The sequence below is a fragment of the Lissotriton helveticus genome, chromosome 1_2 (genome assembly GCF_964261635.1).
Source record: "Lissotriton helveticus chromosome 1_2, aLisHel1.1, whole genome shotgun sequence".
Classification (NCBI taxonomy): Eukaryota; Metazoa; Chordata; class Amphibia; order Caudata; family Salamandridae; genus Lissotriton; species Lissotriton helveticus.
Genome location: NC_136058.1, coordinates 328,589,038 through 328,603,224, shown reverse-complemented (window position 1 = coordinate 328,603,224; position 14,187 = coordinate 328,589,038). Strand labels below are relative to the sequence as shown.

Genomic DNA, 14,187 nt, shown 5'->3' with positions numbered 1-14,187 from the left:
GATACGACGAGGGGTAGGCTCCCTCGAAATAAGTAAAAAGGAGAGGTGGGCACTCGCTGGGGGCCCAGAAATCTGCAAATAAAGTGGGCAAATGCCGGGTGGGCACCGGCTGAGAGCAACAGCGCTCTCAAGCGCTCGGCAAAAATAAAGCGCTTCCAGGCGACCAGCATAAAGTCCTTCCAGTGCCCAGTACAACAGTAGTCCAGGGGCTGGGCAGGGCCCAGGGAGGCAAGCCTTCCCCCTGGGCCCAAGCAGCAGCATGCCCCTGGTAGATTAGAGTTGGAAACAAGAAAATGTTGTAAGGGGACACAGCCCCTTTTATACAGTGAATTCCTTTGTCTCAGAGTGCAGGGTGGGGGAAAAACCAGTCGCAGCTGGTTTTGGAGCACTGTGATGTGCTCAACCACCCTTTCCTTTCACTGGCCAGGCTAGGGACATTAGACGCCCCACAGGGGGTGGAGCCAGCATCGTGTGGGGAAAGCCCAGCCCTATTCAGGTCCCAGGTGCACCACTCCCTCACATCACACATGCTAATCATGCTAATCTAAAATGGCGACTAAAAAGTCAACCTGAGCAGAGAATTACCCAAAGCAAGCACAACCAGCTGGGAAAATCAAGACCTGGGCCCGACTGAACATAAAAAGGAGGACGGTGTGGAAAACAACCCTACACCAGCAGCACATGAGCAAATTGGCTTCTCGCAAACAAGTATATAATGCTGCAGTATACTTAAGAGGAGAAAGGCTCTATTCAAGGAGAACCTGAGAAAACAATCTTGGCAAGAGCTGAGAAAAGACATTGAGGGAATTGTGTTTAATCCTACTATGAAATCAAAACAAAATACGACAGGGAAGGAGTTCACATAACGGTGCACAACAATGGCCACAAGAAGAAATTATAGTCAATAATCAATAAAGAATCTCACAGAGCGGTTCACAACGTCGGTTACATGAAGAAAAGATAAACAATAATAAATTGAGAAGCTCACTGGAAGTCATCCTAAAAAGAGCTCTCCCCTCTTAAGAGGCAGCAACACCAAAAAGCGGTACACCAAACTGCAAAATGGCCGATAACAACTTAGAAGTGGCAGGACTAAACGCACATATCATAAAATATCCATCCTTTCTTTCCAAAACATCAGCCAAAAAATTCAAACACAATCTATTGAGGAAAAACCCTGACACATTGATCTTGGACCCGTGCTTTAATCGAAACCTAAACATGATCGTAAACGACATGATATTCTTCACCAGAAATACGGCTAAATGGCTCACAGTCTTTACAGAGAAGCTCACCATAAAATCAGTCAGCAATATACCACATGGCACTAAACTAGTGAGCATACCGTCACATAGAATCAAGGCAGACTTGTGCATAACGCTATATAAGAACGGAACAGTGCTTATACAAGCAGCCAATGCCGACTTAGAAAAATTTGACCACATATTCCCTACTTTAAAAGAATGTGTAGAGAACACAAGGAAACAACAACGCCCTCGGAACGTGCAAGGAGATAGTCCAGAATCCATCAAATCTACCAACACAGGCAGCAGTCTACGGAGAGACACACAGGACTCGCAACACGTAACGCCTCCAAATGACACAGGCGCTTCACAACCTAACGATTATCAACACCCCCAACAATCAATGACATTAAAAGAGACATCTGAGACAAAAGATAATCTGAACAGAGAAGGTACAGAGAGCTCAGAAATACGGATACCTTGGGATGCAACAGCTCTAGCTCCAGCACAAGCACAGAGGGAAGAAGCATCTCTGCACCACCAAGAAGTTGAGCCGCAAGGCCTAACAATGCCAGAAGAATCAACGGAGAGAGAAATCAGGCTGGATGAAGTGACTGAAGACGGAGAGGAAATACCCATAAGCCCTAATAATAATGCCCCACAGCAAACACGGAGGGAAGAATCAAGGTTGCGCTCACAGGCTATGACTTCGCCTTTAAATAGGCCACCCAGTAGGAATCTAAACGCAAGTGACCTGGAACGCTACCACCCCAGCAAGCGCCCCATGTACAAACCAAAGGTCAGGAAGGAACACACAAAATAGTCGTCACCCAATACCGAAAGGTAGCGCACACAAAAGAGCGTTTACCGCACGCATCCCACACAATAGAGGCACGGCCACCAGAACTGGGGGCAACAAGGAAAGGAAGCTGAGAAAGGGAACGGAACCTACATATGGGGAGACTAAAGATGAGCACCGAACAGAGAGGAGGAACACTACCAATACGGGGCCGCAGTCTCAAAAAGAAATTAAAGGAATACAGTCACAAATGGACAACATGTCAAAAGACATGCATAACACACTGAAAACAGTGGAAAATATCCTGGAATTCACGGTAGATACACACGCCAAAGTTGAGCACATGCAAGAATTATTGCAGAAGTCGAGCAGGCAAAATCGACCAATGAGAACCCTCAGGTACTTAACAGAAGAAGAAACCCGGTCACTACTAAATAGTTACGAACCCAAAGAACACAGTAAAGGGGAGATAATTAAAACAGTTCTGATTGATGCTAACAGAACATCCAAACAAAATGGAAGGAAACCAGACCTCAACAACTTGCAACAAGTCCAAATAGCCACGAACCTGAATGAACAGGTAACTAATAATGCAAGAAAACCGTTGAATTGTCTGTTGCTAAACTGCAGGTCAGCAGTAAAACATGCGTCAGACGTCGCTGCTCTTATCATTAACCAGGAACTTGATCTAGCGATACTAACTGAAACATGGCTTGCGGAATCATCATCTCCATGCATGGACCTGTTAGTGCCTCCTCAGTATAACATAGTAAGACTGGATAGACCAAAAAAGATAGGGGGGGGGGGGGGGATAGCCTGCATCCACCGATCGGATATAGAAATCAACCAAATTCAATCCGATCCTATGGAATCCTTTGAATACCTAGGCCTTAATTTTCGATCAACAGGCATTCAAAGTTGCATCCTGCATGCCATTTATCACCCCCCAGTAAATAATGCTACCTTTATAGACCAGTTAATGGAGATTATTACGGAAAACTCTAACATTCACTCTAACAACATTTTCCTGGGTGATTTCAACTTACATTGGGACGACAGTAAGGACAAACTGATCAACACTCTGAAAGACTTCTTGATTGAGTTAAACTTTACCCAGGCATGCACACAACCAACACACTCGAAAGGAGGAACTCTAGATTGGATACTTTCAAGAAGCAATAACATACAGCTCCAATCAGTTATGCCATGCGACTGGTCGGACCACCACGCCATAACCTTCCTAATTCCAACGCTGAAAAGGGGAAAGACTAAGCAGACCACTAAACTCAAAAAGTGGACCCGGGAGACTAAAGAGTTGAATATTGAACGATTAGTCGAAGAGTGTGAGAAAGATCTCAAGGTCCTGAATAACATGCAGAACGTGAATGACCTAATAGACCACTTCAACACAACAGTCACAAATATAGTTAACACCACTATGCCACTGAAGTTAAAAAGAGTGTCGGAAAAGGACAAAAACCCATGGTTTAATGATGCACTGAACAAGGATAGACGGAAACTAAGAATGGCCGAAAGGAAATGGAGACAACATCCGGCAACACCAGAGCTGAAATCATTAAGAAAAATAAGAAATGATTACAACAAAAAGATCCTAAAGTCTAAAAAGGAATATATTAGATCAGAATTGGATAACGCCAAAAACAGACCAAGGAAACTATTTGAGGTCCTAAAGCAACAATCCAACAAATCTGCAAAATCGGCCCAAGAAACTACTAAAACACTTCTGAGCTGTGAAGTATTCGCTAATTTTTTCACCGACAAGGCCAGCACCTTGGATATAGAGCTCAAATCCGAAGCGGACAACCTACACATCCAACCTCACAGTCTGGACTATTACAATCAGACAAACGACCGTGTGGAAACTAAAAACAAAGCGCATTGGGACTCATTCAAGATATAGGATCAGAATACTATAGCCAAAATACTAGCGGACATCAAACCAAATAACCACTTCAATGATCCACTCCCCACCAAATGTCTACAAAACATCAACCACATCATCATCCCAATATGGACAAAAATAATAAATGCGTCGCTATCGCAAGGGGTCCTTCCAGAATGCCTAAAAGCAGGCCAAGTTACACCGATCATCAAGAAACCAACAGCGGACCCAGCAGATCCTAATAACTTTCGCCCAGTTACCAATATTCCATTACTGGCCAAACTAATCGAGAAATGCGTACAAAATCAACTAAGCCAACACATCACAAACTTCAGACTATTGGACAACTGCCAATCAGGATTCAGAACAGGACACAGTACAGAAACAGCGATTCTACATATCGCTACTGACGCTTTACAGGCCCTAAATCTTAATAGATCATGCTTACTAGTCCTTCTAGACCTATCGTCAGCTTTCGACACGGTAAATCATGAAAAACTACTGGACAGACTACACAAGAGGATGGGAATGTCAGGACTTGTTCTGAAATGGTTTGAATCCTTCCTTCAGAACAGATCGCAAAGATTCTTGGTCAACCAGTCCTTATCCCCCTCCTGTCCAAACTCGATAGGGGTCCCTCAAGGATCTACCTTATCTCCTTCACTCTTTAACCTATACGTTGAACCTCTGACAGAAATCCTCCAAGACGCAAACATATCCTATCACATGTATGCGGACGACACGCAGATTTACATCAAAGTAGCATCTCTAGAGGATATCAAGTTAATCAATGAGGCCTTAAAAAAGACAATTTATTGGTTAACCAGTAAGCACCTGAAGCTGAATGCACAAAAAACGGAATTCCTATTAATTTCACCGCCAAAGAACAATTCCGAGACTATAGAATGGACCAAAATGATCACAGCACTAAACTGCACCCCTACGCTGGTGGACTCAGCCAAATCGTTAGGAGTCACCTTGGATAAGAATCTAGACATGAAAGCACACATCAAACTAATGGCAAAAAGTGCACGCTTTCATCTGAACTACCTAAGGAAAGTGAAACCGTTCATTTCGTCGGCAGATCTCAAACTGGCAATTCAATCTTTAGTTATCTCAAGGATCGAATATGGATGTACAACCTTAGCAGGCCTGCCAAAAATGTCCACGGCACCACTAAAAGCATGCCTCAATGCAGCTGCAAGACTCCATCACCGGTTCGAAGAAATTCGACCATATTTCTCCCCACCTAAAAGCGTTAAACTGGCTTCCATATGAAGCCAGAATCCAATTTAGAATGGCATGTATCACCCACAAAGCACTCCATTACAAAACACCAAGTTACCTGGCCCAGAAGATCGAGATATCGGGAGGTTGCAGACCTGCCAGAAGTGCCAAGGAGCTGCTGCTGAGGCCACCCAAATTCAGGAAGAAGAAAACTTATGACAGAGCGTTCTCTGGGGCAGCCCCCAGAGTCTGGAACTCACTTCCTCCGAATATCAGGAACATTACTAACATTTCTGCATTCAAAAAGGAAGCTAAGATCTTCCTAATGAGTAAGTTCCTTACATAGTCGAATACGGACTCCAACGCCACCTCATCTGGAAGGTGCCTACACGGAGCGGCGGATGGAAAATAGAAACAACGTACAGTAAGCAGTATTCAACCCAGAGGCGCTACACTCGTTTAGAACTAGAAGAAGACTGCACAATCAAAGCCAAATCAGTATGGTCTATACAGGAATTTAGCACGCAATTTAGTAGGATACCGAAGAACAGTTATAGCATTTATGTCAACTTGGGGAAAGACGCAGGTTGAAAGTATAGCATTATGTAATCCCGGTGGTAATACTAACCGATTCTTTAAAAAACTAGTGTACATAGTTCAGAATATAGCTCGTGATTGACATATGCCGAATCTACATCTTATCAGGGTGTTACACTTAGGGCAATGTGATGTGAATTGTAGCAGTAGGTTACACCTAATATATGGAACTATAACCTACCCACCTACCTCATCCCCTTCATGGTAACGTTATGTGAAGTGTATTGCTAATCTTAAACCCGTCCTTTACCTCTAGAGTGAGTTCAGTAGCACTAGCGCCGAGACACCCTCACGGGTATTTGCGCGCTCTAAAAATCGCATTAAATAAATAAATAAATAAATCTACCTCATGTATATGTATGCTTTACCTCTAATCTACCTCATGTATATGTATTCTGTGAAGCGCTCTGATACCCAAGGGTCACGTTCGCGCTATATAAAACTTTCTAATAAATAAATAAATAATCTCACCACTCACCACCGGGGCAGACCCATCCAGACTCACCAGCCAGCTCCAGCCAATCACACGCCAGAACACTCACTGCACAGACAGGCACACTTCTAGAAGTGGCACTTCCATATTAGACACAAACACGCTGCACACGCCATTGCGCAGCATTCAATCACACGAGTCCGCACATACCAGACTCGAGCCTGCACACCCCACGCATCAGGAACTACCAGGGACACATACATTCCCCATGCATTCCTATGGGAGGGCAGGCCTATCTCACCACACGCACTCAGAGTGTGCACGCACTTTCCACTGGGACACAGTGAGAGTGCGCAGAAACCAAGAATCACCATCCCCAGGTCACATATAAAAAGCAAAAAGTTCAGGAGTGAACCTGCCAGAAGGGCCAAGTCCAACAGCCAGTTACCCCTCCCCAGGAGAAATTAACCCCTCCCCAGGAGAAATTAACTGCCATACCATGTGTGGTAGTGACATTGCTAGCATTGGTCACTAGGTAAGTTTCAGCTAGTATGATATGTCCAGGGTCCACAAAGTCAGGTATCACCATTGTGACACTGGCACCTGTGTCCCTATAGGCCTGAGCCTCTTTCTCATTGACTAAAGGAATATGTCTGTACTTGCCCAGGTTACTGGGACTCACAGAGGACATATCCATGCCTCCATCACGGATCAAAACAGCTTGAGTTGGTACTCTGACTAAGCCAGAATCCATCTCAGTTCCCAGGCTTAACCGTACTACACCTTTCTGTTGAGAACCACCACTTGAAGCTGAACTAAGGGGAACAGTTGCCTTAGGGGCAATGGTGGCTCGAGCAGTCTCCTTCTTGGTGCAATCACTAGTCCAGTGATAACCTTACAATTTGTGCACCATGGTTTTCTTGGACCTTCTTTCTTTTTGGAAGATTGGGGACCCCCACCATTAGAAGCTTTTGGGGGACCTTGTGAAGACATCTTGTCTTTAGCTTTCTCCCCAAAGTTTTGTTCTTGCTTCTTCTGGTCACCACCTTGGTTCTGTACCTTCTGCTTCACCCTGGTTCTGACCCATTTGCCTGCTTTCTTACCCAATTCTTGGGGAGAGGTCAGATCAGAGTCAACCAAGTGCTGATGCAACAACTGGTTCTGACAATAATCTGTTCTTTCATGATTAGATTATACAACCCTGTATAGTCACACACTTTACTGCCCAGTAACCAGCCCTCCAGAGCCTTAGCAGCACAATCTACAAAGTCAGTCCAGTACCGAGTCTGTGCCTTCTGGGTATCTCTGAACTGCAACCTATACTGTTCAGTGGTTAGGCCAAACCCATCTATCAGAGCACTCTTCAGGATAGTGTAATTGTCAGCATCCTCTTCTCTGACAGTGAGGAGCTTGTCTCTACCTTTGTCTGCAAAAGAGAGCCACAAGATTGCTGCCCCCTGCTTTGGGGGTACCTGCTCTACTTCGCAGGCCCTCTCCAGAGCAGTAATCCATTTGTGGATGTCATCCCTAGTCTGATAGGGAGGGACAATCTTGTTTAGGTTTTTATGGTCATAAGACCTATCCTTACCACTAGGGATTTTACTGCCACCAGGGGACTCTAGTCCCACCTAATTTTCTCTCTCTTTCAAGAGCTAGGATCTCCTTTTCTAAGGCAATCTCTTGCCTTCTGATCCTGAGCTTGACTTCTTTCATTCTAGCGTCATGTTCCCTCCTCTCAGGAGAACTTCTCCTATGAGCAGAGGCAGATGACCCCATTGATGAACCAGAATGGTTAGATTCCACTGAAGGTGAGCTTACCCTTCTAGGTCCACCAGCAGGTCTACGTGTGGGGGGGGGGGGGGGGGGGGGTTATGGATGGAGGCTTCATCTCCAGGTAGCCATGTCTCCCAGCTTGGGTCCATTGACATCAACCTGGTGTGCATCCTCAGAGTCCTGGTGGGGTATTCCACTGGGATCCTCCTTAGCTGATGAATGCACCCATCCCCATTACCTTGTCTATCTGGATCTGATGTTTTTTCCAAGTCATCTGCCACTAAGATATCTATCAGGAGTTGGGACTTTGTCCTTGCTTTAATTTTCTTATGACACACAAACCCCATAACTCTTGAAAAGAGAATGTGTTATATTTAGATGTCTGCACCTGGCTGACATCTGGCAGAGCGACACTAGCTCCTGCCTTTAAAGCCTTGACTAGTGAGGTGTGGTGTGTGCACTTACCTACACTACTTGGTTTCCTACTAGAACCTCGCTAGGAGTTGTAGTCATGGTGTGCTAAGCCCTTAACACCTACAACTTCTAAGTTCAGTAGAACTTATGTATTATAAGCTTGATTTATATGTACCTACTGGTACCTTAATGTGATTTTTCAAATGGTATTCTCAAGATTTGGTAAAGCAATGCAAGCTGTAATCCTCACACGCTGCACACCAATGTGAGAAGTTGACCTGGCATATGATGTCCACTATTCGAGTGGGCACCTTGCACCAATCCAAACGACCCTTATTGATGGTAGGTTGTAAAGTCAACCTTATAGAAAGCTACTGTAGTCGTAGCTGTGGAGAGCAGCCTTCAGGCTAAGACTTAGAGGTGAGTTAAGCAAGTTGTTTTACCAATTATAATCTCTCGAATGACCAAATGACAGCACACCACACAAGGTATATATCAAATATATATGTATTTATTCTAAACACATCCCCTCTAGACTCTTTATGAGGTCAGAGATAAAAGTACAATACAAGGAACTTAATTAGCAGACGATAAGTTGCACAGTATACGTTATGCCCTAGGGGCTTCACAAACCATATACTAAAATAGTGGTATAAGAACCACCTGAAGAATAGAAAGCAGGCTTAGGGCCTGTAGAATCGCTGGGGCTACCTAGAACCACCTAAGGTTAGGATGTAGGAGGCCCACGGGGGACGCGTGCAGTGCCTAAACACATCTGCGGTCATCATTGACTTTCCATGGAGAACGAACAAGTTACAATTTTATAGATTAAGGACACTTCTAGGTTAACTACGATGGAACCCTTTTAGACTTAGACACTTCAAGAGTCAAGACCCACGGGAGCACCGGAGTACTCCTGTTACCTCACCCAGGGAAGCCGGGTGCACAGGTGTCTGTTGGTGTCAGGCTTTAACGTCGATTCCAATGGAGAGCTGCGAAGAAGTGCTGCAGGCGACCAGAGGAAAAGTGTCCGGGTGGATCCAAGCGTGGATCGAAGATCTGAAGAACCTGAAAGCAGAAGGCACAGAGTCTTGGTCACTTGCCAGTGACCAGGATGGCGATGGGAAGATGCCAGCCAATGTCGGGTGTTTTCAGGTGAAAGAGGTGAAGCTTGACTCTTCAGCCACGAGGTCCAGGAAGTGTTGACGATGACCAGGAGCTGGATTCGAGCTGTGCCAAGAAGGATCTAGTTGACTGCGGTGTCTGAATCCGGATTGGACCCAACAAGCCTTAGCAACAGCAAGCCACGCAAGATGACGAGATTGGCTTCTGTGCAGACCAGCAAGGTCTGGGGGACTCCTCCTTTGGAGAGGAGTGAGAGCACATATAGAGCAACCAGGAAAGCTAAAAAGAAAATCAAAGATGGTCCTTCATAGGGGCTCACTAGTCAACGGACTAGGAACCACAAAGGGACAAGTCAAATGCAAAACCATTGAAACCCTTTCATCAAGCATTTGCATTTGACTCGTGAGAGACATCTAGGGACGACCAGTGGAACTGCAGCTCTTTGTAGAATTCTTTGCGGCTGGTGACATTTTAAAGTGGTGAGGCGCAAACTGATTTGCATACTGCATTGTAGCAAGCGAGCGAGCCCGAACCCAATAAGGGGTTTTGAAAAAAGAGAAGAAAAATCGTGCATTTTCAAGCAAATTTGAGAAAGCAGGAAGGTTAATAAAGCAATTGTGAAAGTGCAATTATTACATTAATAGATGACATAACATAGGTAGCTGCTTATTCAGTATAACCACAGAGCTTCATACATTCTGTCCTATTACGCTGAGGTGCTGAATTCAGACTATAAGACTTTCATGAAAATCTCAGCTCTAAGACCTTGCTGTGGGATACGGACTCTCAGGTGCAGATGGCACATAGAATACCATTACATCCTTGTCCAATACTGTGCCATAACTCAGACTCCTGCCTCCCATCTTCCAGCTGGAGCGTTGGGTTTTAACCGTACTATTTTATTTCAGCTCATCTACACTTTTACTCTTCCCTCTTCTATTCCTCCATTATCCTTTTCAGATCAACTAACAGACTTGCAAGTCCACCGCTTAGGTGACCCTAAGGGAAGTCCAGGGACATGATGTTCTTTTTTATGTAAACAAGCCATTTATATTAATAGAGACTTGTTTCTAGATGGTCCTTATCCTGCCCAGCACAACTCATTTTGCATCATCACCATCTCGCAGCAAATGCTCTCGTAATACACTGAGTATCAGTCACTCTTGGCGCCTTTTCTTCCCAATTCTACATTCCTCAGTGTTGGCCTACGGAAGTTTGTGTCACTCTGTAATTGGCGATGCCATGTATGTATGTATGTATGTGCTGCATGGCTAAACTTTACAAGGTAACAAAAGCGAGACCTAGTGGCGATGCCAATGCATGTTAGTAATTTTTTACCGGTTTGAGCTAGAAATATTTTTTGTTAAAATCTGGAGATTATGCAGCAGTTGATAGTTATGAGGGAACAGCAAAAAACGCATAATTTGGCGGAAAACGCCATTGCTGCAAAATAGCATAAATCCAGTTGCCCCACTTCTCACCAATCTCATCAAAATCCCAGGCAAGTTGTCACCCTTTCCCCCAGCAAACTGGTGCGCTATCCCTCGTAGTCCCGGGGTCAAACTGCACACACCTCTCCCTGGACAGCCAAGAGTACAGGGTTCTGTAGCGTATAGCTCTACGCCATGTAGCAAACAGTCTCACAGTTGCATTGTTCTTAGTTCTACCTTGGAAACAGTCAGTGCACGGGTTCGCACTTTGCACAGTTCTATCCTGTATAGCAACACGAGATGACCAGGATCACAATGCGTTTCGTTCCCTGTCATCTGTGAGGGAACCGGGAGTTATGCATCCAAAGAGATATGTACATGGGATGCGTAATGTTGTTTGGTATTTTCAAAATACAAAACAGGACTCTGGCCTGAGAGCGCATCCTGCCCCCTTTGTAAAATACTTTGTGTTCTAGTCATCTAACTCTGGCCAAACTGACAGGAAACAGCCCCATCTGAGCTATGGTGATGTGTCGTCAGGGGCGGGATTATATGCACCGCTCCTCCCATTGAACTAGTTGCTCCTCGGCACCCCGTGCAGATGAAAGTGGAGGCACAGACGAGTGTCCGTGCAGCCATTTCCAGGAGCAGTTTGCTCAATTTCGGCTGTTTTTAGCGGACGACAAAGTTCTAATGCATGTTGATAAATGGATGTGCCCAGGACAACACTGTTTTAGTCAACTAGGGAGCTGGCTGGAATTAGAGCTAAACTTTGTTGTCACTCGCAGAATGAGTTCTAAGGACCGGGCACAAGTCCCCCACTTGTAACTAAGTGCTAGCATAATAGGCACATACAGATCAAAACAGCTGTGCAATAAATAGTGGTGAAAGACTGCTTTTCACAAGAGAGGTCTCTGATGAATGCGCTGGTGCATAAGGGCAGGCAGGAAACTCTAATAGAGGGGAGTACATTGTCTGCAGCAGTCCTTCCTAAACACATACACAACACTCATGAAATGTATTCACACACACATACACACAAACACATCCATTCGCAACACTCTCCACCAAACATTCATGCATACACGCACGATCGCACCAAACACTTTAAAATAAAAGAAAAACACACACTCTTACCTTGCTGCCGGTCCCGGTCCGCGCCACCTCTGGGCTCTGCTCCCCACATGTCACAGGCTCACAGCGCCCCTGGCCAATCCTGGCGCCAGGGGCACAGGTACCTTCTCGCCCGCAGCACGCCCATTAGGGCTCCTAATGGGCATGCGCAACGTCGCAAAAACACAAGTGCACATACGTGGGCACGGGTAAAAATTCACCCTCCGTCCCCACTCATGCGCACTTGTGTTGCTGCCTGCCTGGTGCCTGTACAATCATGTCAATCAATCAACATGACACCAGACCGCCCACCCCTTTAGACTCTGAAGGGGCAGGGTGGTCTGACGTCATGTTGATTCATTGACATGATTGTTGTCAGTCTTAACTAAATAAAAAACGCTGAGGGAGCTGCGGGCGGCAGGGGGGGCCTACGCCCCCACGCCCCAATGGAGGAACCGCGCCTGGTGGTAAGACTGAGAAAAGGCCTCAGATATTTGCAACTGTTAGAGAGTAGTCCCGGTATGGCTGTAGGCTCTGGAAATGTATAGTGAAATAATGGCCCAAAGACTAGTCACAGCAGGATGTCAATGAAAAAAGCACAAGTAATACAGTCAATGTTGTATCCCATTAACGAAACATTTCACTTGAGGCTGTGCGAGAGAATTTTAAAAGACACTTGCCTGGTACGAATTGGCATCAAACAATGTCGAGAGTATGACAGGTAAAAAATAGGAAAAGAGACGAGATATTGAGACATGGGGGAGTCGGAGGGAGGGAAAGAAGAAGAAAGGGGAACTAGTCCCGCTCGTACTAGGGAGATGTCGTGAAAATTACCTGTGTAAAACTTGTATCGGAAGAGAAATCTGTGGGAGGAAGGAGACCCTGCGTCAGGACGTGAGGAAGCCGGTGTGCAAGGACAGTAATGAGGGAAATGGAAGGCAGAGAAGTGCTCTTACCGTAGTAACGGTGAAAATTCCAAACCGGCTGCGAGGGTAGAAAAGGGCGGATGGAGGAGGAGTATACCGGTTCCCTGCCGGTCCGGATTAACCAGCATGAGGTAGAGGCTGCGGGAATCTGGAAGACATGTGTTGGAATGGGTGTCAGAGCACACAGACTGTGTGTACGGCGTTACTGCATGGCGGCCAGGGGTATGTGGCTTACCAGTAATCAAGAAACAGAAAGATGTCAGAGTGGCGTGCAGGCAGCTCGAGGTAGCAGATCCTTCGGTCGGGCAATGCTCGTGGTTACAAACTATCCGGGAACGTCAAGTCTGGGCGTTACGTGTGATGATGTGGGCGTGGTACGTCGGGCGGAAGTACGTAGCTAGCCCGGGGAGCTAGAACGGAAACAACACCGGAAGCGTACTAAAGTGAAGTGTTGACAGCAGAAAAAGGGAGATTACGCTGGCAAAGAGTGGGAACGGAAGTCACTTTAATTAAGTGGAATACATGGGGACTGGAGGGATGCATAGCTGCCAAGGTTCCAGATTGCTATCTGTGACATTTTCATGATTTGAGTGTAATTATGAGTGACATTTCAAAGACTAGGAGTGACACTTTCTCGTGAGCAAAATCAGGCAATAAAGACGTGGCAAACATATACATATCAGAAATTACACCCATTTGAGCAATGAGAAACTCTAGCTTAAAACTGCTGCTGCAAAGCACCAGGAATGTAAGGGCACTAACCAGATGAGCAAAAAATGGTTAGGGGTTCTGCCCACTAAACCCTCCCGTACCTGAGCAGGAGACATCCAAGGATGAACAAGTAGCAAAAAAAGGTACTGAAGGGATTAATCCTTTTTTAATTTTCCAACAAGAAACATCTAATTATCTTGTGAAACACAAATAGAACATTAGAAACATATGTAGGTAAATTCATATACATACATATGAGCGGACATCTAGGGAGGCACGACAATCAACAATCTATATACAAAATATCACATATACATCATATACAAATATACAAAAACATTTACAATATCAACAAACATTTTATCTGTACCCTGAATTCAAAAGATATATACAAATATATATACACCAATTTAAGTAAATGCCTCCTCCTAATTTGCAATGGAGTGCACAACAAAGTGGTAGTCCCAAAAGGAAAGCACCAGGGGGTTAGAA

The 14,187-nt window shown here is 45.2% G+C and overlaps 1 protein-coding gene across 2 annotated transcripts in view; it reads right to left on the bottom strand.

Annotated features, from left to right (window-relative positions):
* LOC144802942 (uncharacterized) overlaps nt 1-13,352 on the bottom strand; it is a 79,430-nt gene extending 66,078 nt beyond the window's left edge. For both annotated transcript variants that reach the window (XM_078671837.1, XM_078671836.1), the window contains exons 1-2: nt 13,220-13,352; nt 13,015-13,132 (exon numbers count right to left, since the gene is read on the bottom strand). The gene's annotated coding sequence lies outside the window, so the exon portion shown is untranslated. The remainder of the gene's footprint in view (nt 1-13,014; nt 13,133-13,219) is intronic.
* Nucleotides 13,353-14,187: the final 835 nt, after the last annotated feature.